We start from the raw sequence: 25,314 nt of genomic DNA on the forward strand, positions 1-25,314 counted from the left end.
CCGCTCCGGCATTACAGTGTGTAGGATATGACTAAGATATGGGGAAATCATCACAGAATTTTGTGTAAAGTGTGGGAATTTTGCCATATTTGTATAAACCGAGGAAAATCCCATTGCAAATGGGTCTAAAATATGAAATAGTCTACCATATTTTCCCAACTCTGGTGTACATATATATATGGGAGCTATATAATCTGAACCGATTTTGATTAAATTTGACATGCATAGTTAGAATAATAACTCTGCTATCTCTGCAAAATTTCACTTAAATGGGAGTATAACACTGGCCCCCGTGGTCATTTGAGTGTAAATCGAGCGAAAGATATATATGGGAGCTATATCTAAATCTGAACCGATTTCAACCAAATTTGGCACACATAACGATACCATTAAACGTACCTCTCGGTCAAAATTTGAAGGAAATCGCTGCAAAACTCTGGCTTTTGAAGTCATATAAGTGCAAATCGGACGAAAGATGTATATGGGAGCTATATCTAAATCTGAACCGATTTCAACCAAATTTGGTACACATACCGATACTATGGCTTTTGAAGCCATCTAAGTTCAAATCGGACGAAAGATATATATGGGAGATATATCTAAATCTGAACAGATTTCAATCAAATTTGGTACACTTACCGATACTATTAAACGAACTCCTTGTGCAAAATTTGAACTAAATCACGGCTAACTTTGGCTTTTGAGACCATATAACAGGTTGGCTGATAAGTCCCCGGTCTGACACATAGATGGCGTCGCTAGTATTAAATGCGTATTATTTTTATATAGTACCAACCTTCAAATGATTCGTGTCAAAATTTGACGTCTGTAAGTCAATTAGTTTGTGTGATAGAGCGTCTTTTGTGAAGCAACTTTTGTTATTGTGAAAAAAATGGAAAAAAAGGAATTTCGTGTTTTGATAAAATACTGTTTTCTGAAGGGAAAAAATACGGTGGAAGCGAAAACTTGGCTTGATAATGAATTGGTATGCAAAATTCAAGTGATTTTGTACGCAGTGATTTTGAATGACCGTAAAATCAAGTTGATCGAGATAGCAGAGGCCTTAAAGATATCAAAGGAACGTGTTGGTCATATCATTCATCATTCATCAGATTCTGGATTTATAAGAACCATTTTTGTTTGAGGTTTAGAGGAATCATTAACATCTCTTGTAAGTGTGCAAGAAAATTATAAAATAACGTCTTGATTTGAAATCTTAAATCTGTAGAAGTAAAATCTGGAAATTTTACATTGAGTTTCAAGCAATTTTCATGATCAGTGCGCCTTCTACACCCTCAAGCAGTGAAGTCGGTCTATATGGAGGCATTACCAAATGGACCGATAAAAACTTAATCCGATACACGTTTTTGTGAGCCTAAAATACCAGAATATTTACAATTTCACGCAAATCAGATAAAAACTACGGTTTGTAGAAACCCAAGGAGTTAAATCGGGAGATCGTTCTTATGGGGGCTATACTAAAATATGGACCGATACTCACCGTTTTCGGTACACCTCTTTATGACCCGAAAATACCTCTAGATTTCCAATTTCAGGCAAATAGGATAAAACTTCGGATTCTAGAAGCCCAAGAAGTAAAACCGGGAAATCGGGAAATTCAGAGAAATTGGATAACAACTCTGTTTCTATAAACCCAAGACCCCAAATCGGGAGGTCGTTTTATATTGGGACCATACCAAAACATGGACCGATGCTCACCATTTTTGGCACACCTCTTTATGGTCCGAAAATACCTACAGATTTCCAATTTCAGGCAAATAGGATAAAAACTTCGGATTCTAGAAGCCCAAGAAGTAAAACCGGGAAATTGGTCTATATGGGGGCTATACCAAAATATGGACCGATACTCACTATTTTCGGCACACCTCTTTATGGTCCTAAAATACCTCTAGATTTCCAATTTCAGAGAAATTGGATAAAAACTACGGTTTCTATAAGCCCAAGACCCCAAATCGGGAGGTCGTTTTATATGGGACCGTTGGACCGATACTCACAATTTTTGGCACACGTATTTGTGCTCCTACAATACCTCTAGATTTCCAATTTCAGGTAAATTGAATAAAAACTGCGGTTTCTATAAGCCCAAGAAGTACAGTCGGGAGATCGGTCTATATGGGGCTATACCAAAATAAGGACCGATACTCACAATTTTTGGCACACGTATTTGTGGTCCTACAATACCTCTCGATTTCCAGTTTCAGGTAAATTGAATAAAAACTGCGGTTTCTATAAGCCCAAGAAATAAAATCGGGAGATCGGTCTATATGGGGGCTATACCAAAACATGGACCGATACTCAACATTTTTCGCACACCAAATTTCAGGCAAATTGGATGAAAACTTCGATTTCTATAAGCCCAAGACCCCAAATCGGGAGGTCGGTTTATATGGTAACTTTATCAAAACCTGGGCCGATATAGCCCATCTTCGAACTTGACCTGCCTGCAGACAAAAGACGAGTTTGTGCAAAATTTCAGCACGATTGCTTCATTATTGAAGACTGTAGCGTGATTACAACAGACAGACAGACGGTCATCGTTATATCGTCTTAGAATTTCTCCCTGATCAAGAATATATATACTTTATATAGTCGGAAATCGATATTTCGATGTGTTACAAACGGAATGACAAACTTATTATACCCCCGTCACCATTCTATGGTGGTGGATATAAAAAGTGTTGTTCCACCAAAAAGTGTTGTGGCACGGTGCCACAAGTCATTGGCAAAAATTCATGAATTGGGCTTCGAATTGCTTCCCCACCCACCGATCTGGTCCCAGCGACTTTTTCTTGGTCTCAGACTTCAACAGGATGCTCGCAGGGAAAAAATTTGGCTGCAATCAAGAAGTGATGTTGAATAATAAAAACGAATTTTGGACATGTATATACGGCCGTAAGTTCGGCCAGGCCGAAGCTTATGTACCCTCCATCATGGATTGCGTAGAAACTTCATCTAAACACTGCCATCCACAATCGAATTACTTAAGTTGCGGAAACGCTTGCCGATGGCAAGGTATTTTAAAACATTCTAACACCATCTTCTAAATTGTATGTAAGTCCATACGTGGTATATATTAAATCAAAAAAGATCGATCCAATACGTATATAATTCAGTTTGACAAAGTAGACATAAAATTTTGACAAAATTTTCTACAGAAATAAAATTTTAACAAAATTTTCTATAGAAATAAAATTTTCTATAGAAATAAAAATTTTGACAAAATTTTCTATAGAAAGAAAATTTTGACAAAAATTTCTACAGAAATAAAATTTTAACAAAATTTTCTATAGAAATAAACTTTTGACAAAATTTTCTATAGAAATAAAATCTTGGTAGATTATTTTTGGCTCGAGTGGCAACCATGATTATGAACCGAATAAAATTTGAACAAAATCTTCTATAAAAATAAAATTTTGACAAAATTTTCTATAGAAATAAAATTTTGATAGATTATTTTTAGCTCTAGTGGCAACCATGATTATGAACCGATATGGACCAATTTTTGTGTGATTGGACCAATTTTGGTATGGTTGTTAGCGACCATGCCTAATTTGAACCGGATCGGATGAATTTTGTTCCTCCATGAGGCTCCGGAGATCAAATCTGGAGAATGTTTTATATGGGGGCTATATATAATTATGGACCGATATGGACCAATTCTGGCACGGTTGTTAAAGATCATATACTAACACCATGTTCCAAATTACAACCGGATTGGATGAAATTGGCTTCTCTTGGAGACTTCGCAAGCCAAATCTGGGGATCGGTTTATATGGGGGCTATATATACTTATGGACCGATGTGAACCAATTTTTGCATGGTTGTTAGAGACCATATACCAACATCATGTACCAAATTTCAGCCGGATCGGATGAAATTTTCTTCTCTTTGAGGCTCCGCAAGCCAAATCTGGGGATCGGTTTATATGGGGGCTATATGTAATTATGGACCGATGTGAACCAATTTTTGCATGGTTGTTAGAGACCATATACCAACACCATGTACCAAATTTCAGCCGGATCGGATGAAATTTGCTTCTCTTTTAGGCTCCGCAAGCCAAATCTGGGGATCGGTTTATATGGGGGCTATATATAATTATGGACCGATGTGAACCAATTTTTGCATAGGTGTTAGAGACCATATACCAACACCATATACCAAATTTCAGCCGGATCGCATGAAATATGCTTCTGTTAGAGGCTCCACAAGCCAAATCTGAGGGACCCTTTATATGGGGGCTATACGTAAAAGTGGACCGATATGGCCCATTTTCAATACCATCCGACCGACATCGATAACAACTACTAGTGCCAAGTTTCAAGTCGATAGCTTGTTTCGTTCGGAAGTTAGCGTGATTTCAACAGACGGACGGACGGACGGACGGACGGACATGCTTAGATCGACTCAGAATTTCACCACGACCCAGAATATATATACTTTATGGGGTCTTACTTTATGGGGTCTTAGAGCAATATTTCGATGTGTTACAAACGGAATGACAAAGTTAATATACCCCCATCCTATGATGGGTATAAAAAAATGTGTTTTTCTTTGTTAGACCGGGGACTTATCAGCCAACCTGTTAAGTGCAAATCGGACGAAAGATATATATGGGAGTTAGATATAGCTATATATATCTGAACCGATTTCAACCAAATTTACCAAGCATTGGTAGAATGTGAATTCTACTCTTTATGCAAAATTGCACGTAAATCGGTAGTAAACTTTGGCCTCTGTGGCATATGAGTCTAAATCGGACGAAAGATATATATGGGAGCTATATCTAAATCTGAACCGATTTCAATCAAATTTACCAAGCATTGGACGAATGTCAATTCTACTCTTTATGTAAAATTTCACGTAAATCGGTAATAAACTTTGGCCTCTGTGTTCATATGAGTCTAAATCGGACGAAAGATGTATATGGGAGCTATATCTAAATCTGAACCGATTTGGCTGATATTTTGCAAGTTTTTCGAGACTCATAAGATATTCGGATCTACTGAATTTGAAGAACATCGTTTGATAAACACGCCAATTATGACAAGATCGGGGATAAATATATATGGCAGCTATATCTAAATCTGAACCAAAATCAATAGCGATTGCCTTTGTCCCAAAAAACGACCCTATGCCAAATTTGAAGACTATCGGACTTAAACTGCGACCTGTACTTTGCGCACAAAAATACATGAACAGACAGACAGACACACGCAAAAAAATAATTCTTTCCTCCCAAACGAAATTTTAGACAAATAAAGTTCGTTTCTCATTTGCTTTTCGCTGTAAGGAAGTGTATTTGGAAGAAAAGTATATACTTTTTGTGATAAACGTTTATTCTTTTCCAGGATGTAAAAACAATTTCATAAAGACTAACTCAAAAAATTTTTTTTCTGGCTAATTGCATTTTCCCTCACATCTTTCTCACTTCCACGAAGATTTTTAGTTCTTAGCACCTTTTTCTGTAATACAAACAATGTAGAAGAAATTATACGATTTTATAAATTTTTAAAATTTTTTTACCTTTCGCCTGGACGGAGAATCGAACCGCGGACCATGCACTTTGTAAGCCAACACACTAACCACTGAGCTATGTACCTGTTATGGTCATCAATAGATAAATATCCATATAAGTTATATTTATATAGCATAGCTTGCGGCGCCCACGAACCGAATAAACAAAGTTTATTTAACAGAAACAAACATTTAGTTTGGCACCGTGGAGCAGTGGTTGCTACGTCTGACTCTCATGCCAAGGGTCGTGGGTTCGATCCCTGCTTCGACCAAAGTTTTTTTTTTTTTTTTTTACATACATTCTACATATGTTCGGAAGATTCCGAAAAAAATGTTCAACATTACATTGTACTATATTAAATTTTGAACTGTAAAATGAGTTTTATTAAAGACCAAAAGTCAGAAAAGAACAGTGTTTGATATAAACGAAATGGACTCTGTTGTTGTTTCAAAAATAACTTTTTTTATTGAAAAAATAAAAACTTTGTAACAAACGAATTTTTTTGGTGATACAAGTTTAAAATTTTCGAAGCAATTCAAAAAACTCTAACAAAAGAAAAACGTGTTCGGTACACGTTTTCCAAACGTTTTTTTTTCTTTGCGTGCAGACGGACGAACAGGCGGACATCGCTAAATTGACTCAGAATTAAATTCTAAGACGATCGGTATACTAAACGATGTGTCTCAGACTTTTCCTTCTTGGCGTTACATACAAATGCACAAACTTATTATACCCTGTACCACAGTAGTGAAGGGTACAACAGATGACAGGAATAGCGGGACAGTTACGAATATTGTTTCTATAGAAGTAAAATGGTGAAACATCGATTTATAAATGGTATATCAGTTAGAGACATTAGAGGCCATTAATTTAATGTAAAGAATTTCGAGTGGCTTTTATGAAACAAAAAAAGAGCCAGCTCAGATGGCACGTTGGCAGAGCTTTAATTTAAAATTACAGCTTTCAAGGACATCGGGTGTAAATGGAGATTTCTCAAGTTATTATCTCCATATACAAAATCTGGGCCGACGGGAAATTTCCGGATTTATTTATAAATCTCAAATAACTCTAAATTCGAAATTTCTGACAAATTTTATCTAACATTTTGACCGGGACAAATTTCTTTAAAAAAATCGGTGATGGGTTTATATGTTGGTGCTATATCACAAAATTGTCCCATCTTCGAACTCGACATTCCTGCCAAAAATTCAGAACGTTAGGTTCTACTTCTATATTGCCTTAAAATTGTAGCTTTATCAAGAGTATATATAGGGTCAAAAATCGATATTTTAATAGGTTGAAAATGGGCAATACAATTGATCAATTCAGCCAATATTCTAGTAAAACCTGTTCCTGATATCACCGTGACATTTCACCCATACTAATGCACTTTGAATGGCCTGAAATCCAGTACTTCGTTTTCCCTTGTTCGATTAAAAACCCTAATGGAATCTAATTTGTCGAAATATGTCTTTAGTTACAATGATATGAAGTGTTTTTCAAATTTTGTTTGGCCGGAGTCGGAGTCGAGCAAATTTTCTACGACTCCGGCTCCGATTCCAGCAAAATCTTCAGACTCCGACTCCACAGCCCTGGTTTTTGGGGCACGGAATAATTTTTTTTCAAAAATTCCGATTTTTTGGGAAATAAAAATATGAATTGAAACCTTAATAACTTTTGAACTAATTGCGATATCATTATGATTGTTATTGATTTTTGCAGGGAAATTTGTTTTAAAAAATACTGGTATCAAAATTGGTACCAAAAATCACCAAAATCTCCAAAGTGGGGACATATATTGAAAAAAACCTTATTTTTTGTAATTTGCACATTTCTCAGCTGTTTACTGGTAGGATGTTGAAACGTTTTGCAGTTATTTAGTGGACACATAGGGCTTTTTAGAAAACAGATCGGCTTAGCAATCGGCGCTTTGCCGAATGAGAATTTTTGAAAACAATCTTTTTTTTTGAAAAATTGCCGATTTTGGGAGGAGAATAACTCATATACTACTTGAACAAAATGGTCGATAAAAGCTTAAAACGTATCTTTATATGGTCGCCTATAAGAAAAAAGTAAAAAGAGATTGCAAAAAATCTATAAAAAAACAAGTAAGGAAAGTCTAAAGTCGGGCGGGACCCTGCATCACTTTGTACATCTAAATTTTCGATACCATATAAAGGTTTGTCCCAAATACATACATTCAATTAAATCGGAGTAAAAGATTGGCCACTGTGGTCAAATGAGTGTAAATGGGGCGGACGATATATATGGGAGCTATATCAAATGTGTTGGGTGCTATATATAAAGGTTTGTCCCAAATACATACATTTAAATATCACTCGATTTGGACAGAATTTTACAAAATCTATAGACTCAAAATTTAAGTTGGCTAATGCACTAGGGTGGAACACAATTTTAGTAAAAACAAGTAAGTAAAGTCTAAAGTCGGGCGGGGCCGACTATATTATACCCTGCACCACTTTGTAGATCTGAATTTTCGATACCATATCACATCCGTCAAATGTGTTGGGGGCTATATATAAAGGTTTGTCTCAAATACATACATTTAAATATCACTCGATCTGGACAGAATTTAACAGTCTTCTACAAAATATATAGACTCAAAATTTAAGTCGGCTAATGCATTAGGGTGGAACACAATGTTAGTAAAAAAATATGGGAAACATTTTAATCTTAAGCAATTTTAAAGAAACTTCGCAAAAGTTTATTTATGATTTATCGCTCGATATATATGTATTAGAAGTTTAAGAAAATTAGAGTCATTTTTACAACTTTTCGACAAAGCAGTGGCGATTTTACAAGGAAAATGTTGGTATTTTTTACCATTTTTGTCGAAATCAGAAAAAACATATGTATGGGAGCTATATCTAAATCTGAATCGATTTCAACCAAATTGGGCACGCATAGCTACAATGATAATTCTACTCCCTGTGCAAAATTTCAACTAAATCGGAGTAAAAAATTGGCCTCTGTGGTCATATGAGTGTAAATTGGGCGAAAACTATATATGGGAGCTATACATAAATCTGAACCGATTTCAATAAAATTTGGCACGCATAGCTACAATGCTAAATCTACTCGCTGTGCAAAATTTCAACCAAATTGGGCCAAAACTCTGGCTTTTAGGACCATATTAGTCCATATCGGACGAAAGATATATATGGGAGCTATATCTAAATCTGAACCGATTTCAATCAAATTTTGCACACTTCACTATACTACAAATTGTACTCCTAGTGCAAAATTTAAACCAAATTCGGCCACAAATCTGGATTCTGAGGCCATATAAGTCCATATCGGGCGAAATATATATATGGGAGCTATATCTAAATCTGAACCGATGTCAATCAAATTTTGCATACTTGATTATACGACTAAGTATTATGTTTGTACAAAATTTCAAGCAAATCGGTATAAAACTCTGGCTGCTGGGTCCATATTAGTGCATATCGGGCGAAAGATCTATATGGGAGCTATATCTAAATCTGAACCGATTTCTTCTTAAATCAATAGGGTTCTATTCTGACCCAAATTAGGAACATGTGCCAAAATTGAAGGCGATTGGACTTAAATTGCGACCTAGACTTTGATCACAAAAATGTGTTCACAGGCAGACGGACAGACGGACGGACAGACGGACATGGTTATATCGACTCAGGGACCCACCCTGAGCATTATTGGCAAAGACACCATGTGTCTATCTCGTCTCCTTCTGGGTGTTACAAACATATGCACTAACTTATAATACCCTGTTCCACAGTGTGGCGCAGGGTATAAAAATATGGGAAACATTTAAATCTGAAGCAATTTTAAGGAAACTCGCAAAAGTTTATTTATGATTTATCGCTCGATATATATGTATTAGAAGTTTAGGAAAATTAGAGACATTTTTACAACTTTTCGAGTAAGCATTGGCGATTTTACAAGGAAAATGTTGGTATTTTGACAATTTTTGTCGAAATCAGAAAAACATATATATGGGAGCTATATCTAAATCTGAACCGATCAAATTTTGCACACTTGACTATACTACTAATTGTACTCCTAGTGCAAAATTTCAACCACATTCGGCCAAAAATCTGGCTTCTGGGGCCATATAAGTCCATATCGGGCGAAAGATATATATGGGAGCTATATCTAAATCTGAACCGATTTCAATCAAATTTTGCACACTTATGTTTGTACAAAATTTCAAGAAAATCGGTATAAAACTCTGGCTGCTGGGTCCATATAAGTCCATATCGGGCGAAAAATATATATGGAAGCTATATCTAAATCTGAACCGATTTCAATCAACTTTGGCACACATGACTATACTACCAATTGTACTCCTTGTGCAAAATTTCTAGCTAATCGGGATAAAACTCTGGCTTCTGGGTCCATATAAGTGCATATCGGGCGAAAGATATATATGGGAGCTATATCTAAATCTAAATCGATTTCAACCAAATTTGGCACGCATAGCTACAATGGTATATATACTCCCTGTGCAAAATTTCAACCAAATTGGGCTAAAACTCTGGCTTTTAGGACCATATTAGTCTATATCGGGCGAAAGATATATATGGGAGCTATATCTAAATCTGAACCGATTTCAATCAAATTTTGCACACTTGACTATACTACTAATTGTACTCCTAGTGCAAAATTTCAACCAAATTCGGCCAAAAATCTGGCTTCTGGGGTCATATAAGTCCATATCGGGCGAAAGATATATATGGGAGCTATATCTAAATCTGAACCGATTTCAATCAAATTTTGTACACTTGACTATACGACTAAGTGTTATGTTTGTACAATATTTCCAGCAAATCTGCATAAAATTCAAATTCGATATTTGTTTGAAATTCTATTTTGTGGACTTTACAACTTTTTATCTAAAGCACATGGGTACACATTTTTTCTCCTATGATTCGTAGAATTGTGTAGGAATTTTTGCAGTTAAGAAGAAAAATTACGAATCCACTCAAAAACAGAACTTCTAGGTTCCAAATACTGACCCCACTTTTTAAAAATTTTGCAAAAAAATAAATTGTAGGGCCCATATATTGCAAACGGTAAGAGATAATTGCACACGCGCGCTTGTAGAGCTTAATAAGTTCTACCCAGCAAAGAAAAAATCATCGATATCGGTTCAAAATTGCGGAGTTTACAGCTAAAACAAAATTGCATACCCCCGAGGTGACCAATTTTCAACGCCTACAGGTTAGCTCGTGGTCCCACTAGAGACCCACACACAGGAAAACACTTCAGCTTTCACACACAGAAAAAACTATGTTGTTATCTTTTTACAGAATTATTTAAAAACAATCGGTTTGGAACTACTGTGCACCATAGGATGGGGGTATATTAACTTGTTCATTCCGATTGTAACACATCGAAATATTGTTCTAAGACCCTATAAAGTATATATATCCTGAGTCGTGGAGAAATTCTGAGTCGATCTAGCCACGTCCGTCCGTTGTTGAAATCACGATAACTTCCGAACGAAATAAGCTATCGACTTGAAACTTGCCACAAGTTGTTGTTATTGATGTAGGTTGAATGGTATTGCAAATGGGCCATATCGGACCACTTTTACGATGACCCACATATAAACCGACCCTCAGATTTGGCTTGCGGAGACTCTCAGAGATGCAAATTTCATCCGATCCGGTTTAAATTTGGTACGTGTTGTTAGTAGAGTAAGTGCAGCAAATGTGGTACAGGCTGGCTGTGGTACAGGTGTGGCATAGTAGCTTTTGTCTCTATCTAACAACATTCGAATAACTTAACCAAGCTAAATAGATTGTGGCTGTCAGAGAATGAAGCAATCAAAAATCAGATTGATTTTTGAAACTCTTTATTTGTGCCAGTTGAACAAAATCACATTTACCTGTGCTCGATTTTCTTTTTTTGTGGTTCTTAATCATTTCGTTTTATATGAAGGTATATTTTCAATTTATTAATTTTCGGATGTAAATAACTGAGGAGTAGTAAGTAAAGATAAAATGTATGCAATTGCTATATGTATGTTGCATTTATTTTTTTTACAAAAGAAATCTACGTTATGGTGTACCACATAACCTGCACATTTTATGAATTCGTGCTTAATGAGGTTTTTAATAACATCGCAAATATATCTGAAATGATGGGGTTTTCATTTTTCGTACATAGTTGCGAACACTAGTAAAATGAATGTGGTACAAGCCACATCGAACAAAAACAACAAATTTGCCTATCGAAAAACAAATGGGTATACAACATTTGCAGCACTTACCCCTATGGGTAAGTGCAGCAACCATGCAAAAATTTGTCCGTATCGGTCCATAATTATATATAGCCTCCAAATATACCGATCCCCAGATTTGACCTCCGGAGCCTCTTGGAGGAGCAAAATTCATCCGATACGGTTGAAATTTGGTAAGTGGTTTTAGTATATGGTCTTTAACAACCATGTCAAAATTGGTCCATATCGGTTCATAGCCCCCATATAAACCGATCCCCAGATTTGGTATTGGAGGTTCTTGGAGGAGCAAATTTCATCTGATTAACCCTTTCAACCGCGAATTTTTATCGGTATCGCTAAAATTTTGTTTATGCTTTTAATCGTGTTGAAGTCATTTAAGAAGCCAAAATTTCGAGTCGCCACGCCCATTCGTTTAGGTGGTAGAGAATGTTGCCTGTGTGCAACTTTGGACAATTGTGGCTATAAAATGGTTCGGTTTGTAATTATAGACGTATTACGTTTTATTGTTTTTTTTTTTTAATTTTTTGCTATTATTGCAGTAAATATATACTTGGATATGCACGTGAGTGAAATTTTACCCCCGTTCACGCACGCTCACGAAGAACTATTTGTACTCACGCACGCCATGTGGGTAGGAATTCACGCTCCCGAAAATTCACAAAATAAAAAGATATCGACGCATGCTCCCCCACGAACAACGTTATGCCGCACGCTTCCGCACGATTCACGACAATTTTCGTAATTCACGACAAATCTCGTGATTCACGAATATTTTCGGAACACGACAATTTTCGTGGCTCACTAAAATTCTCGTTATTCACGAAATTACTCGTGACTCACGACAATAAGCTTGATTCACGAAAATGTTCGTGACACAAATATTGGCATGGTTCATGAAAATTCTTGTGATTCACGACAAATCTTATGACTCGCTGCAATTACAGATCAGTAAGTAACATTCATAACTGACAAAAGAACCATTAGCAAAATTAAAATATCTTTCACAAGCAAACAATGGACGCTATAAAAATCTCATGCGTGATAAAATCGGTGACAGTGACTAAAATCGGTGAGCTTGAATTTAATCGTGAGCGTGAGTTTGTTCGTGAGTGTAACTTTTTCAGTCTCTGTTTTAACGTGAGTGTGAATTTAATCGTGACTCATTTTTGTTTAGTCCCGATCACGCACATTCACGAGGTTTGGTTTAAATTTCATTTACGGCTTCGTGATTTTCACGAAAATGTTTTTTTTTTTGTACCCGTGCCATTTTAACTGGCTGTGTAAAAAATCAAAGAATAATAAAGCGCCAATATTTGTGCTAATGCACCAGTATGTTGGAATGCCAATATCTATGGCTTCCTCACTTTTTAAGATTCTTTCCAAATTCCTCCCCAGCACTGCAGATATGTCTTTCACATCATCGCCGCACTCCCCGTCACTGGGGCATCCCAATCGAAGTTCAAAATTTGTTCAATATCATTGTTTTTAAAAACCTTTTTTCTCTAGATCTCATGTCAAAAATAAAGGGTGGTTAAAATTTCAAGGGCCGATGTTGATTTTGAATAAAACACAAACTATTTAGGAAATTATTGTAATTTTATTTTATTATGATATATTGGTATTACTCAATTATGTATGGAACAAAATATCGGCCAAATGGGCGCCGCGACCTCGGTGGCACACCTTCATCCGATGGTCCAAATTTTCGACGACGCTGAGGCATAATGGAATTGTTGCTGGCTTATCGACGTACACCTTTTCTTTTAAATAACCCCAAAGAAAAAAGACCAACGGTGTCAAATCACATGATCTTGGCGGCCAATCACATGATCATCGCCATTACGTGAGATAACACGGCCATTGAATTTGTTGCGCAAAAGAGCCATTGTTTCGTTAGCTGTGTGGCAAGTGGCACCGTCCTGCTGAAACAACATATCGTCCACATCCATATCTTCCAATTCGGGCCATAAAAAGTTCGTTATCATCTCACGATAGCGAACACCATTCACAGTAACTGCCTGACCGGCCTCATTTTGGAAAAAATACGGCCCGATGATGCCGCCAGCCCATAAACCGCACCAAACAATCACTCTTTGTGGTTGCATTGGTTTTTCGACAATCACTCTTCGATTCTCATTCGCCCAAATGCGGCAATTCTGTTTATTGACGAATCTACTGAGGTGAAAATGTGCCTCATCACTGAAGATGATTTTCTTCGAAAATTGATCATCCACTGTTGTCATTTCTTGGAACCATTCTGCCCATTCACGACGTCTATGGTTCAAATTGAATAAGTCTGAAATAGAGAAATGTCAAATAAAATTCGGAAAAAAACTTGGCGTTTAGGTGTGGTTCACATTCAACATCGGCCCTTACAATTTAACCACCCTTTATATAATTTTACTACCACAATTGCCCAAAGTTGCCCACAGGCAACTTTACAACATTAAAAATTTCTCACCTATTGTTTTTTTGCAATTCTAAAATTTGACTTCCACAAATATTTTATTTGACATATACTACAACAGATTTAGTAAAACATTTAACATTTTTGTTGTAATTTTTGAAAAAAGAGTCACATGTAAAAAACCTTTTTCCAAATTCGCAAATATTTTTCTTTTTTGAGGCATGTGAACTGAAAGAATTAAAATTAAATGAAAACACTTTTGCTAATTGACAACCAAATTAGCTGTTTTTTTGTTCAACTTGAAGAAGAAAGCTACAAGTGCTTTCGATACCGTTACAGTTTTATGAACACAAACAAAATCAACGCTGATAGTGAGTCTCAAAACACAAAAAGTTGCCCACAGGCATCTTTAGGATCGAAAGGGTTAAGTTCATTTTGTGTAAGAATATGGAACACTAACAACCACACAAAAATTGGTCCATATCATTATATATAGCCCCCATATAAACCGATTCCCAGATTTGGTTTTGGAGCCTCATGGAGTAGCAAATTTCATCCCATTCTGTTGAAATTTTTGTACAGTGAGCTAGTATATGCCCGTTAACAACCATGCATAACTAGTTCCATATCGGTCTATAGTTATATGTAGCCCTCAGAGAAACCGATCTCCAATCATACAAAAATTGGTCCATATCGGTTAATAATTGTATATAGCCCCCATATAAAGCGGGGTCCATATCGTAAAAGTCCATATCGGTTCGTAATTATTTGTAGACTTTCCAATATATATCGTTTTTGGCTGATAAATACCACGTATGGAATAACTTACAATTTAGAAGACGATGGTAAGAAGTTTTAAGATACCTTGCCATCGGTAAGTATTACCACAATCCAAATAATTCGATTGTGGATGACAGTCTTTCGTAGAAGTTTCTACGCAATACATGGTGGAGGGTTCATACGGCCTGGCCCATGGTACATCTGGATATTTCAATAAAAGAAAAAGTTTAGAAGGCCCAGCGTAGCGCGCCCTGTTCGGTTACTTTCCCAGCAAAAAACGCATGGCCAACAACCGTAGTGAAAATGTTCTTTTTGGATCCGGAAGTAGTGCAAAATTGGCGCAGAAGCGATAAATTTAACATCCCAGCAAAAAAAGAGCTTCTAAAAAACTTGGATCATCTCCAATGAATTTTACATGGGCTTGTCATAGGACGGAAGTACTCCCTTTTTGGATCCTTTGCATTGCTTTAGAAGTTGTGCCCTGGAAGTTAATTTGAATGAAGGAATTTAAAAGGCGAAAAAAAAACAATTTTTTCAACCAATTTCACTTTTTTTCAACAATATGTTTTATTACACAATTATTTTCCTATTATCTAATTTTTACAATTTGAAAAACTTTTTCGCTCCGGCCAGGGGTTGAACCTGGGTTTGCTGGCACCATAACAGAACGCCTTAGCATACTCAGCCACAAACGCCATTGAACATAAGGCGTCGAAAGGTCAATTCAAATGTTTGTGATATGATCGTAATACGACACCAAGGAATAACATTCTAATTGCTTCTCGAGAAGTTCTTTATTAGTATGAACGAAAAAATAAGAAACACAGGTTCAAATCTCACCAGCGGCAATTTATTTTATCAAATATTTTTCTAAAAAAATATTTTTTTATGTTATGCATCGTTTTTAATTTTTTATTTTCGGCATATATTTTCGTATAAATATATTTTTTCCATTAAAATCAAAAAAAAAAATTAAAAATTCTCGTAATTTGCTTCTCAAAAGAACTTCCATGGAAGCGAAAAACTCAAACGGCACAGGTTCAAATCCCAGCGGGAATGAAATTTATTCTTTTTATTATTTTTTACTTTTTTTATTAATTTCTATTTTTTTAGTTTTTTATTAGTTTTCTATTTTTTGTAAACTTTAATTGTACAAAATTTGCACTTAAAATAGCCTGATTGCGTTCTTTCTAATACTTGCCCACAAGGGCTGCATCGGAAGTAGCAAAAAATCATTGAGGGATCCCAAGATGCGCTTTAGAAGAAATGTTTGTGCACTTGTCCAAAAGGACTGCATCGGAAGTGGAAAAAATTATTGGAGGATCCCACGATGCGCTTTAGTAGAAATGTTTGTGGACTTGTCCAAAAGGACTGCATCGGATGGTGAAAAAACTCGATGGGGGATTCTGGGATGGGCTTTGTGTTTGTGGAACAACTTCCAATTTTTTTTTGCTGGGATGGGCTTGTCATAGGACGGATATCCACCATTTCAAAAGCCGTTGCACTGAATTTGCATCAGTTCTTACCCTGTGATTCGAATTCAGTGTTTTGGATGTGCATTACAAAATGTTGTTATATTTTGCCAAATTAAAAATTTTTATATTTTTTTTTATGATTTTTAATGCATTCTAACGCTTGGGTGAAACGTTTGAATTAAAATATTTCGAAAAATTCGCAATATTTCTTGAATGGATTTAGAATTGTTTTCGACAAATTTTCAATACTTTGTACCATTTTTTTAATGCTTACTCTGTTTTTAACCTTTTTCAAACAAAGAAATTAAATTTACCCATTAAAAATAAGAAAAAAGCGAGTTATAAATAATTGAATTAAAAGAACTTCCTGTGTAGTTAAAATAAAGAACATCTGCGGGAGTACATCTTTTGGAAGTGCTTTTAAAGCAGTGTCTTTGGAAGAACTTTCAAATTTTTTTGCTGGGTTGTGGTTATGGATTTTAGTTCACTTGATTTTTAGCCAAACTAATGCTATTCTTCTTCTTATTCCTGGTGACAACAGACCATGTTGCCAGATTTTACTCAACTAAAAACCAAAAAAAAGAGGACGTAAAATCCAAGATTAAGAATCCTTTTGCTAAAAATGCAAATAAATTGAAAGTCATCCAGTTTTCAGTGCACAGCATATGTCAAGAAACATAATGGAAGTCATTCTGTACTTAAATCTTTCCTAAATGACAATGTGGGGACAACGAAATACATCCAACGTAGTGTAGCAAATTTGCATGGTTTCCCTTCGAGATATTTACCCTTTTACAGGCTTTTACCGAAATGACGACGATGATGATGACGATGATGACGAACCCTTCCCTTCATAATCCCTCATATAAATTCACACTTTACATCTATCCATCAGCAAAGGACAGACACTTCAACCGCCTTTAGCATACGAGTTTTTGGGGGTCCCATATACGCGAACCCCGAATAAAGATCCCCAAAAGATTTCTATCGGCAATGACTTTCAGATGACTTTCATTAATCTTGACTGTAGTGAAATGAATGTGGTTGCGGTGAAGGCGGCTGGAGACCATAGAAGAAACTCGTCGCATGCTACGACTGATGGTTTTAACTTCCGCTTTTTGGTTATTTTTTCTACGCTCATTGTTTGCTGGTGGCATAATATATTTTCTCATTTTGTTGTTTTGTGTTGGGCGTTTAAAGAAAAATTATGCTAATTTGGTAACTAACCTTTTTCTGCAGTTATTGCTAGCTTTGCTGGTGATGTCTTGGGGTTTGACTTTCGTTAAAATGGGGTGTAAAATTGCTTAGGTTTTAATGCTAGGCAAAAGAACAATATTAAGTTAGGTTAGGTATAGCGTCAGGCTCATTTAGACATTTCAGTCCATTGTGATACCGCCAGAGGTGAACTTTCTTATCAATGAGTGATACCCGAATCTATATTTATCTCAATGACAAGGGACCTTCTTAGTACAAAAACAACTTTCCCAAAAAAGTTTTAGCTGTAGTTCGGAAAATTAATCTCCCAGCAAAAAAATTTGGAAGTTCTTCTAATGCACTTCCAAAAATGTCCTCCCAAAGAAGTTCTTTATTTTAGCTGCACAGGAAGTTCTTTTAATTCAATTTTTTATAACTCGCTTTTTCCATATTTTGAATGGAAAATTTAAAATTATTTGTTTCAAATAGGTTAAAAATAGGGTAAGAATTAATAAAATGGTAAAAATTATTTAAATTTTCCTAAAAAAAATGCCAAATCCATTCTAGAAAAATTGATATTTTTTGGTATATTATTCGATCTTTTTCTTTCAATAAATGTCAATAGTTTTATTAAGCTTGAGATCTTAGTTACTCATAAAAAAAAATTAATTATTTATTTGTCAAAATATCACCAAATTTCTTAATTCACATTCAAAACACTGAATCCGCATCACACCTTAAGAAGTGATGAAAATCCAGTGCAACGGATGCTAAAATGGTGGACACCCGTCCTATGACAAGCCCATGTTAAATTCATCGCTTTTGCGCCAATTTTGCACCACTTCCGGATCCAAAAAGAACATTTTCACTACTTTTTTGGCGACGCTTTTTTTTTGCTGGGCTCTTAGCATACCGCCTTGTATACAAATGGTCATGGTTTCAATACCAATTTCGAACGAATACCAAAAAGGTTTTAAGCTGTGGTTTATCCATTTCGGAGTGTTTCAAAGCTGGTCTAAGTGGTATCACCACACTATAAACGCTTACCACTTGTGCCAAAAATAATCTATCACAATTTGAAGAACATTTTACCAAAAATCTACCAAATTAAAAAAAAGTGTTTTGAAGTTTGTTAAAAAATTCTTTTCTATACAAAATTTTGTCAAAATTTTATTTCTCTAGAGATATTTGTCAAAATTTTATTTTTGTCGAAAATTTTCTCAAAAAATTATTTCTATGGAAAATTTTGTAAAATTATTTCTACAGAAAATTGTACCATAATTTTATCTCTCTAGAAAATTTTATCAAAATTTTATTTTGTCAAAATTTTATTTCTATAGAAAATTTAGTCAAAATTTTATTTCTATAGAAAATTTTATCAACATTTTATTCCCATAGACAATTTTATCAAAAATTTTATTTCTATTGAAAATTTTGTCAAAATTTTTTTGCTATTTGTCAACATTTTATTTATATGAAAAATTTTATTTCTGTAGAAAATTTTGTCAAAATTTTATATCCGTAGAAAATTTTGTCAACATTTTATTTCTATAGAAAATTTTGTCATAATGTTATTACCAGGGCTGTGGAGTCGGAGTCGGGGTCTTGGAGTCGGAGTCTGAAGATTTTGCTGGAGTCGGAGTCGGAGTCGTAAAACTTTTGCTCGACTCCGACTCCGGCAAAACCAAATTTTTTAAAATATTTCACATTTTTGTAACTAAGCAAGTTTTTACGCAAATTAGTTTCCATTGCGTTATTCATTCGATCAATGTACAGCATGATTGTAAATGAAAATCAACTTCCAATTACGGCTATCTTTTTATGTTTCCTAGAATCCTAGACTAGCAGATGGGCTGGATCGATCCATTTTAATGCCCATATCAATTTATTTGAAATATTTCGAACAATCGAAATTATTTTGTTTAATTTTATCTTAAGGCCATATACATATGAGGAATATTGACAAAAAAATTTTTCAAAGTTGTTTTTATAGAAAAATTATCAAAATGTTATTTCTATAAAAAGTTTTGTCAAAATTTTATTTCTATAGCAAATTTTGTCAAAATTTTATTTCTATAAAAAATTTATTCAAAATTTTATTACTATAGAAATATTTTTTTCTATGGGAAATTAGTCAAAATTTTATTTCTATAGAAAATTTTGCAAAATTTAGTTTGTTACACAAGTTTTTTTCAAAATTTTATTTCTATTGATAAGTTTATTTCTATAAAATTTTAAATCAAAATTTTATTTCTATAGAAAATTTTGCCAAAATTTTATAATAATAGATTTTTTTATTAGAAAATTTGGTCAAAATGTTATTTCAATAGAAAATTTTGTCAAAATTTTGTTTCTGTAGGAAATTTAGTCAAAATTTTGTTTCTGTAGAATATTTTGCAGAATTTTATTTTCTACACAAAATTTGTTCTTAAATCATATTTTTATTGAACATTTTATCAAAATTTTATTTCTATAAGAAAAAATTGTCAAATTTTATTTCTATAAGAAAAAATTGTCAAATTTTATTTCTATAGCAAATTTTCACTCACTCCTATAAAAAATGTATTCAAAATTTTATTACTATAGAAATATTTTTTTTTTCTATATAAAATTTAGTCAAAATTTTATTTCTATAGAATATTTTGCAAAATTTTATTTCTATAGAAAATTTTGTAAAATTAATACACCATTTTTTTAATTGTATTTTTATTACTAATTTTTTCAAACTTTTATTTCTATAAAAAATTTAGCCAAATTTTATTCTAAATTTTATTTCTATATATTTGGTCAAAATTGGATTTCTATAGAAAATTTTGCCAAAATTTTATTTCTAGAAAATTTAGTCAAAATTTTATTTACTAGACAAAAATTTTTCCAAAATTGTATGCTTACTGATACTCACTGCTAAGTCGAAAACTTGTAGAAATGACTCAAATTTTCAAACTTTTCAATGAATGAATCATAAATGCATTTTTGCGAAATTGTCTAAACAATTATAAATATTTCCCAAATATTGACCGAGATTTTGTAGAAGTCTGATTTGAGATTTTATCAAAATGTAGATCTAAATACAAAGTTGTGCAGAGTATATTATAATCGGCCCGCCCTACTTTAGACTTTCCTTGCATTTTTATTTTTTGTTAAAATTGTGTTACGTCCCATAACGTTAGTTTTAAATTTTAAGTACATAGATTTTGTAGAAGTATATACAATTTTGCCTAAATAGATTCAGATTCAAATTCATGCATATAGTTCGCAACAAATTTAAAGGATTTGAGATAGTATCAATAATTTTGGTCCACAAATACATATACTGTTGGTATCTTCTCATATTATGATGGGTATTTATATCATTATTTTATTTATTAAACATTGCCCTAAATTTGAAATATAGAGTTCAATTGGCATCTAAAGTGAAATTAAGACCTTTTTGTGCACACATAAATAAATACGATACTTTATATCGATCCACTTACGGCACCCCCACAATAGAACTACAAATTTGTGGTATTAAAATGAGATTTAGTTATATTACCCGGAGTCGACTCCGGAGTCGGAGTCGGAGTCGAGCTGATGAAAAATGCTGGATTCGGAGTCGGAGTCGAGCAAAATTGGCTCGACTCCACAGCCCTGGTTATTACTATAGAAAATTTTATCAATATTTTATTTCTATGGAAAATTTTGTCAAAATAAACCCAGCCAACTGCATTCAAATCGATGATTTGATGGTGGCAAAGGAAAGAGAGATGTTTGTATGAATTTATTTCGGCATAAGCCGGCTATCATAAACGTTTTTTTCGGAGGGTTCACGTGTGGCTCACTTTGGGTTTAGTGAACTGCCTGAATTTATTCTGGTAATTGGTAGATAGTTTTGCTGCAAGTAGAGGATGCTGATGAGGAATGTGGTAATTCCGAAACGTGCGTCCATCCAACCATCTTGCAGTCTATAGGGCTTTGCCCAAATAAATTTGACAAACATTCTTTTCCTCTGTTGGTTAAGCTACACAATGGTTTTAGAGCAGAGATCAAAATAACAAATAAAATTTTATTTCTTTAAAAAATGTCGTCAAAATTGTATTTCTGTAGAAAATTTTGTCAAAATTTTATTTCTGTAAAAAATTTTGTCAAAATTTAATTTCTATAGGAAATTTTGTCAAAATTGTATATATAAAATTTATGTACCTATTAGTTGGAGTCCTTATCTAAAATTGTCCTTATCTAAAATGTTATTACGAGGGCGGTTCGGAAGCTTCTTAGCCTATCAATGAAAGAGAATAGTTAGTTTTTTAAAAATATTTTTATTTTTCAATATAATCTCCTGAAACTTCAATATATTTAGTCCAACGCTTTTCTAGCAATGCTATCCCTTGATTAAAATAGTTTTCCTCATGATCTTCAAAATAGTAGTTTACAATTGTAATTGCATCTTCATTTGAGGTAAAACGCTTGCCAGCAAAGAATTTTTTTTTAGATTTGGGAACAAGTAAAAGTCACTGGGAGCTAAATCAGGAGAGTAAGGTGGGTGGTCAAGCAACTCATACTTTAATTCGTTGATTTTAGCCATTGTTAAAACACTCTTGTGCACTGGTGCGTTGTCTTGATGTAAAATGATTTTTTTTTTGTGTTGTAAGCCAGGACGCTTTTCTCGAATTTGTACATTTAGTTGATCCAAAAGGTTGCAATAGTACTCGGAATTTATTGTTTTACACTTTTGCAAATAGTCAATCAATAAAATACCTTTGAAGTCCCAAAAACCCATTGCCATAACCTTACCAGCCGATTGAATTGTGTTTGCCTTCTTTGGGTCAACTCCTCCAGCTTCAGTCCATTGTTTGGATTGTTCTTTTGTCTCTGGAGTATAGTGGTGGATCCATGTCTCATCAACAGTTCGAAACGACGCTTAAAATCCATTTTATTTCGCTTAAAACGATCCAAACAAGCTTAAGAAATGTTCATTCGTATGCGTTTTTGATCGACTGTTAACTAATGCGGCACCCATCTTGCAGAAAGCTTTTTTCATCTGTAGTTCTTCATTCAAAATTAAATGGACTCGATCATTTGAGATGCCCATGATATTAGCAATTTCACGCACTTTTATTCGTCGATTATTTAATACCATATCATGCACCTTGGCTACAATTTCTGTTGTTGTTGCTGTTTTTGGACGTCCACTACGTGGTTCATCTTCAGTGCTTGTACGACCACGTTTAAATTCATCTTCAGGGCTTGTACGACCACGTTTAAATTCAATTTTTTACTGTTGCATATGAAGTAGCACTTTCACCTAACACATTCACCATATCATTATGAATTTCTTGTCCCGGTAAACCTTTTTTATACCCTCCACCATAGGATGGGGGTATATTAACTTTGTCATTCCGTTTGTAACACATCGAAATATTGCTCACCCCATAAAGTATATATATTCAGGGTCGTGGTGAAATTCTGAGTCGATCTGAGCATGCCCGTCCGTCCGTCCGTCTGTTGAAATCACGCTAACTTCCGAACGGAACAAGCTATCGACACTACTTCCCCAAATACTATGCACGTCATAGTATTTGGGGAAGTGATACTAAAAGTGGTGGCATAGGCAGATGATGTGGCGCTAGCAGTCAGGGGAAAATTCCCATCCACAATCAGAGATTTTATACAGAGAGCTCTCCGGATGACTGAGAAATGGGCGAAAGTTAATGGTCTTGGTGTAAATCCAGCAAAGACAGAACTAGTCATGTACTGCAAAGATCGCAAAACGCCCACGGTTAGGCCCATTTCCTTAGGGGGTATTGAAATTCCTTTTGGTGAGTGTGCAAAATACCTTGGCGTTATTTTGGACAGGAATTTTAGGCTTAATATTGAAGAGAGGGCGAGAAAAGCCACGGTAGCTTTGTACTCGTGCAAAAAGGCAATAGGGAAAAAGTGGGGACTAAAACCAAAAATTGTGCATTGGCTATACACGGCAGTAGTTAGACCTATAATGCTATATGGTGTTGTAGTCTGGTGGCCGGCACTTCAGAAACCGACTTGTTTAGATAAAGTTCAGCGTATGGTGAGCTTATGTATCTCAGGCGCATTTAGTAAGACAGGAACAGACTCCCTTAATGTCATGCTGCATCTATTGCCTTTAGACATTTTGGCCAAACAGTCAGCTGCAACAACGGCTGTGCGGTTGCGCGAGCTATCGCTGTGGTGGGAAAAAATGTACGGTCATAGTTCGGTCCTCAAAGTAATGCCAGATGTGCCTAACGTAGTGGATTACACCCTGGCAAAACCACTTTTCGACAAAAAGTTTGAAACTCTAATTCCCAACAGTGAGGCGTGGTGTACACAGACCCCGGGGAATAAAAGGTATATAGATTTCTATACTGATGGCTCCAAATTGAATGGACAAGTGGGGTTCGGAGTATATTCTAAAGATCTGGAAATTCGAATAGCGAAAAGATTACCTAATCACTGTAGTGTTTTTCAGGCTGAAATATTAGCAATAAGAGAGGTGGCGAATTGGCTGAGAAGTAATGTTCCAAAAAATGTGGGCATTAATATATACTCAGACAGTCAACCTGCAATAAAATCCTTGGACTCTGTGTTCCTCAACTCGAAAACGGCCATAGACTGCCGCAAATCTCTCAACGAGATGGCTGAGCAGTACAACATTCACCTAATATGGGTGCCTGGCCATAGGAACTTACCGGGGAACTGCGAAGCAGATGTGTTAGCAAGGCTAGGAACTACCTTACATATTCCAGGGGAACTAGAATCTGTTGGTATGCCTCTGGCCACCTGCAAGCTCTTACTGCGTGAGAAGGCTGTTATGATGGCCAATATTCGATGGGAGAATTGCAAGGGTTGTAACGACACGAAGCAAATATGACCCCATTTAAACTTAAACCGCACACTAGATATGCTAGTGTTCTCAAGGCGTCAGGCAGCACTCCTGATATCTGCTATAACGGGTCGCTGCCTGATAGGCGACTTTGCAAAAACTATAGGTGCGAAGAATAATGACTATTGTATAAGCTGTCATGATGTGGAGGAAAAGCAATCAATTAAACACCTCTTGTGTGAGTGTCCTGCTTTCTGTGTAAGGCGTAAGCGAATTTTAGGAGCATATAGCTTTAGATTACTGGCGGACCTGGAAAACGTTAACTTAAGTAGTTTGTTAATGTTTTTGGAGCAATCTGGTTGGTTCCAAAGTAAATAATAGAGAAGGTTCAGTGGTTAAGACTAGAAGTGCCCATATGTAATAGGTACTTTTAGTTAAATGTGGTATCAAATGGACTGAATAGTCTAAGTGAGCCTGAAATTTAATCGGGCTGCCACTTTAACCTAACCTAACGTAAGCTATCGACTTGAAACTTGGCACAAGTAGTTGTTATTGATGTAGGTCGGATGGTATTGCAAATGGGCCATATCGGTCCACTTTTACGTATAGCCCCCATATAAACGGACCCCCAAATTTGGCTTGCGATTGCTCTAAGAGAAGCAAATTTCATCCGATCCTGCTGAAATTTGGTACATGGTTTTAGTATATGGTCTCTAACAATCACGCAAAAATTGGTCCACATCGGTCCATAATTATATATAGCCCCCATATACCGATCCCCAGATTTTGCTTGCGGAGCCTCTAAGAGAAGCAAATTTCATCCGATCCGGCTGAAATTTGGTACATGGTAGC

This window comes from Haematobia irritans, chromosome 4, assembly GCF_050003625.1.
Source record: "Haematobia irritans isolate KBUSLIRL chromosome 4, ASM5000362v1, whole genome shotgun sequence".
Taxonomy (NCBI): Eukaryota; Metazoa; Arthropoda; class Insecta; order Diptera; family Muscidae; genus Haematobia; species Haematobia irritans.